The following is a 5,379-nucleotide window of genomic DNA, read 5'->3' on the forward strand; positions in this document are numbered from 1 at the left end:
CATAAACTGGGTGAGGGTCTGAGCGGCCCTTGCTCCTCTGGTCTGTTCTGGCTGCCCAGGCAGCGGGAGGAAGAGGCGGTCCGCCCCAGGTCCAGGCGTGGGTTTCAGACCCACGCTTCCGTGAACTCGGCATCTGGCCCCTCCAGATGGCCTGTCATCAGGTGCTGTGAACAAAGGCAGGGACCTCCTTGAGAACGAGGAGGTCCATGTGACCTCTTCTCCAGCTGGACGGCTGCAACTCTAGGGGCCAAACTCCGGGCGCTCAGCGCGGGCTGTGGGAAGATGGGGTTGGAAACTGAGCTGGCTCCAGTTAGGAAGGATTAGAGAGCCAGATACTCAAATATCATAGGACTTTTTTATTTTGAGAAGTTTTTGCTATAGGGCATGCGTGCTCGCCAGAGAGACAGAGACAGAGAAACAGAAAGTGAGAAATCACCCCCCAGTGGGGATGGCCACATAGCATCCTTTCTCCTCCATTCTCCTCTCGGGATCTTGGGCACACACGCACGCACACGCGCCCTGCGTGAGTTAACCACCGGATCTGGGACTTGAACCACAGTCAACTACATGGGAGTCCAGCGACATAGCCATTACGCCAACTGCTCGTCCCAATATTAGAGGGATTTTTAAAACCACCCAGCTGTTAGAACCTCCAGATGTCCACTGTGTGGCTAAGGAGTTAGTCGTGACAGGTTAGTGTTTACGCTGGCTGAGCTGTCGGGCGCCGCATTTTCCCTGCAGCAGGACAGCCAGGACTGGCTGGGTAGTCCCGTGGATGCGCTCGTGTGCTCGTGGAGGGGCTCCGTGTCCTCGCAACCTGCTCAAGGCCCGGGGTCACAATGTGGTGCTGCTTCGCCATGAGCGTACCCGGCAGCTTCTGCTCCATTTTCTGCAGCTTCTAGGCCCCCCTCGCCTCTACCGTGGCATCTGATGGCTTAACAAAATGGCCTTGCTCTTCATGGGATGCCTCTGAGGTCAGTGACAAGGAAGACGGAGACAGCAGAGGTAAGGCCCCTGTCCGCATGCCTGGGAACAGGTAGGACCACAGCCCGGGTCTTCATTCTAGCCCAGCCAGTAGGAATCTCCCCCAGAGGCTGGGACAAGGGTCTCAGGGACCGGAAAGACGGACGTGGTGTGTCCCCGTGGCACTGGTCTGCACTGGCCAGTTTCAGAGATAGCTGGAAACCATCACCTTAAAAGAGAGCACGGCTGCATTTCAAGGAAGCTGTAGACTAGGGCATTTGGACGTTTCTCATTCAAAACAGCGACAGGAAGCACGAGGAGGGCAGTCCCGTGTCCTGGCTAAGGGAGCCGGACCCCACACGGCCAGTCAGAGGTCACACCCCAGCACCAGTGACTCGACAAACATGCGAGGCACACATGTGTATGTCCAACATCCTGACAAGATGCAGAAATGGAAGGGTTACAGTGTGGCCATGCCCCCGGGGAGTGATTCATTTTCTCTCTCTCACTCCAGTGAGCACATATGCCCTATAAGAAAAACTAAAACTAAAATAAAAGCAATCTGGTAAATTTGGGGAAAAAAAAAATAGAACCTTTGAAAATATAATAACCACGATTGGGACCAGCAGTTAGCGCAACGGCTATGCTGCTGGACTCCCATGTAATCGACCGCGGTTTGAGTCCCAGACCTGGTGGCTTAAACTCACGCCGGGCACATGTGCGTGCGTGCCCGCCCAAGATCCCAAGAGGAGAATGGAGGAGAAGGGACTGCGGTGTGGCCATCCCCCCGGGGGGTGATTTCTCGCTTTCTATCTCTCTCTGTCTTTCTGGTGAGCACACGCGCCCTATAGCAAAAACTTCTCAAAAAAAAAGAAAATATAATAACCATGATTAAAAATTATATGGCTTAACAGATCTGATGGGGTTATAGGAAGCAACCAGGAACTAGTAGATAAGTCAGAAATATCCAGAACGCAGCACAGACAAAAGGGCAGAGACTACAGAAGCAAGGCTGAGAGGCCTAGGAGGGGGAGAAGGACCGCCAGCCAGGTCATTGTTTCAGGGTAAGAGCAACAAGGGAGAGCAGAAGTACTTGAAGAGAACATGGAGAAACTCCCAGACATGACGAGGCCCGTCATCCAGACTCACAAAGACCCACCAAGCAAGGGAAGTGAAGAGAAACTGAAATGTAGGTTTGGCTTCGTGAAACCGCAGAGTAAAATAAAATCTTAATAGCAGTTCAAGAAAATGACTGGGGCCAGCAGGTGGCATAGTGCTTACGGCACACGAGGCTGGCTACAGTCCAAAATCCGGACCTGGCGGCTTGAGACTCACGTCAGGCACATGTGCATGCGTGGCCAAACCCCGCCAGAACAGAGAAGTGACTGTGGCGTGGCCACCCCGGGGGCGATTTCTGTCTCTCTCTCCAGCAAGCATGTGTCCTACAGCAAATTTTTTAAAAACTTTTGTTTTGGAGAGGTTTTTGCTATAGGGCGCATGACTTTGCCAGAGAGACAGAGAAACAGAAAATCACCCCCCCGGGGGGATGGCCACACCACAATCCCTTCTCCATTCTCCTCTCGGGATCTTGGGCACACACACACACACACACACACACACTCCCAGCGTGAGTTTTAGCCACCGGGTCCAGGATTCGAACTGCAGTCGACTACATGGGAGTCCAGCGACATATCCATTACGCCAACTGCTGGTCTCTCAAAAAACTTACTTTCTAGAAAGTTCTCTGGAAAACCTCCAAATACCTGGAATCTAAGTAACCCAGGGGTTTAAGAAATCGAAAGGGAAATTAGGAAGTATTTTGAAATGAATGAAAGTCAAAGCTCCACATTATGACAATCTGTGGTTGCAACTAGAGCAGTATTTCAAGGGAAACTGACAGCAGTCAACACTGAGGGACCCCAGATCGAGGGCTTCGGCTGCCAAGTTCAGCAACCAAGGCCAAGGTGAATTAAGCTCAGAGCAGGAGGGCAGCACTGAAGATCAGGAAGGAGACGAGGGCCTACACAACGCAAGATCCAGGTCTGAGTTCTGCACGATCAACAGGCTGGACAGACCTCTAAGTTGGCCCAGCCTGACCTGGGGGAATAAAGCGAAGACAATTACCAGTATCGAGGCTGAGAGACAATGTTATTACAGGCTTACAGAGAGAGGATAAGGGGCCAGTGCTATCTTTAAAATTTCTGCTTGTTTAAGAGAGATTTTTGCTATAGCAAGTGTGTGCTTGCCATAGAGACAGAGACAGAAAGTGAGAAATCACCCCCAGGGGCAATGCCCACATTGCAATTCCTTTTCCTCCATTCTCCTCTCGGGATCTCAGGCATGCGTGCACACACCTGGCAGGAGTTTTAAGCCACGGGGTCCGGACCTGAACTGCGGTCGACTACACGGGCGGCCAGCAATGTAACCGTTACGCCACCTGCAGGACCAATGCTATTAACAGACTGGCCCTGACACTTGCAGCACTCCAGCCACTCCAACGGCTGCAGAATCACAGCGCTGAGTGCACGCAGGACATGCAGGCGTGGTCCACGTGCGGGGTTACAAACGAGTGCTGTACATCTGAAGGGGTGGAGGCCAAGCACAGGGCACTGTGTGGCCACAGCAGAAATCAATCACAGATGAACAACAAAGACGGGACAAGATCAGCTATCAGGAAGTTAAATAGCGCCGCAAGAGGACAGAGTGTGGCTTCCAGCAGCTATGAGGCAGTGAGGCCACGCTGAGCCTTGCCCCCAGACCGTCAACTATCAAACTGGGTAGAATATATTAAATAACAATTTAGTTTGCGGGGGGCACAAAGCACGCCCTGACGGCCGCCGCACCGCTGCCTCCTCCTCCTCCTTGGAATCAGGGTTTGCAGTGTGCTCACACGTGCCCAGCACATTTTTTCAGCCACTGGATTTGAACTGTGTTGTTGACCACGTGAGATTACGTTCTCAACCTTTAGGCCACGGAGGCGGCCCAAAACAAGTTTTCATTTTCTCCCTTCCCAGTCTGCTTCACTTTGCCAAGCATTTGAGGAAGGTCTGCGCATACCCGTCTGTCCTGCTGGAATCGAACCGCTGGCAGCTGCTGGCCGGGTCTGTCTTTGTCACAGACCTCATGTGACCCCGTACAATGTCCGGCACGTAGTACTTCGCGGCACGGAACCCGCGTCTGACTACGTGGGAGTCCAGCGACATAGCCATTACGCCAACTGCTGGTTCCCGAAATCCTGCTGATCTTGTGATGGCAATTAGCAGCTGGCATCCTTTCCCTGAATCTCCTCTTCCCGATGGCATCCTCTGCCTGAGTCTCCTCTCCCGATTTCAGCTGTAAGGCAGCAGGGGGCGCCAGACTATGCCGATAACACTACTAGATTTAGGGTGCTCCGTCAAAGTTTCAAAAATGTGAATTTCACTAAAAAAGAACCCAGTATTTCATTTACTGTTTTAGGGTTTCAGTCTTATTTTAGATGTCCTAGTTCCTTTTTCTTACGAATGAGAATTTCGACCTCACCTAAATCACCATGTGTATAGCCCTTGGCTTCCGACTGACTGAAGATTCATTCAGGTAACAGGAGTATTACCCTGCTCCTGCCAGGTCCTGCTCCATCTCTGCTCGGGAATACGCCCTGCCTTCTGCTGTGCCTGAGTGGCCACAGCAACGCAGCGCAGACCGACCTGAAGGGCCACTCTGCTTCACGTGCATGGCCTGGGCCCAGCGCTGGCAGAGAACCGAGGACTGGGTAGTTCTTAGGGCCCCGGCCGCGGGACCAACTAACCCTCACTGATCACCGATGAGGACTCAGCCTTCTGAGGCTCCTTTCGGATCAGCTTCTAAAGGGCTTTCTTTTGTCTTTTTAAGAAAGATCCTTGCTCTAGGGCACGTGCCTCCGGAGAAACAGAAAGTCAGAAATCTCCCACGCCATCCCCTCCGATCTCCTCCCAGGATCCTAGGCACCTGGCCTGAGTCCACCGTAACCATGACGCTGTCGCTGGGCCCCTAACAGGTTCTCCGTCATCCCGCACAACCTCTGGCCGGCAGGGGAGAGGCTTGCCGCCTGAGCCGGGCTGCACCGTTTTTCCGCCTTACTCCGTCTCCCCAACTCCGTTCGGCACAGACTGGGCTCGGGCCGAGTGGCCGGCTTGTGCAGCCCGCTCTGCAGGGAGAAAGCAGGCCGCTCCTGGCTGGCCTTCCCCTGGTGACTTCTTGTCCTCGCCGTAGATGACAAGCCTCCAAGTGACGCCGCCTAAGCCCCGAGGCATCTCCTCTCCACCAGGCCGGGATCCCGGCCCCCGCCTGGCGGGGTCCATCCGGGGTCGCGTGGGTGGGGACAGGGCTGCTTTTCTGCCGTGGCCCGCTGTCCTCCAAGCAGGGCTGGCGGCCTCGCTCCCCGCCCTCCGGCGCCCCCAC

Source organism: Tupaia chinensis, unplaced genomic scaffold (assembly GCF_000334495.1).
Source record: "Tupaia chinensis unplaced genomic scaffold, TupChi_1.0 Scaffold000355_1, whole genome shotgun sequence".
In the NCBI taxonomy this organism is placed as follows: domain Eukaryota; kingdom Metazoa; phylum Chordata; class Mammalia; order Scandentia; family Tupaiidae; genus Tupaia; species Tupaia belangeri.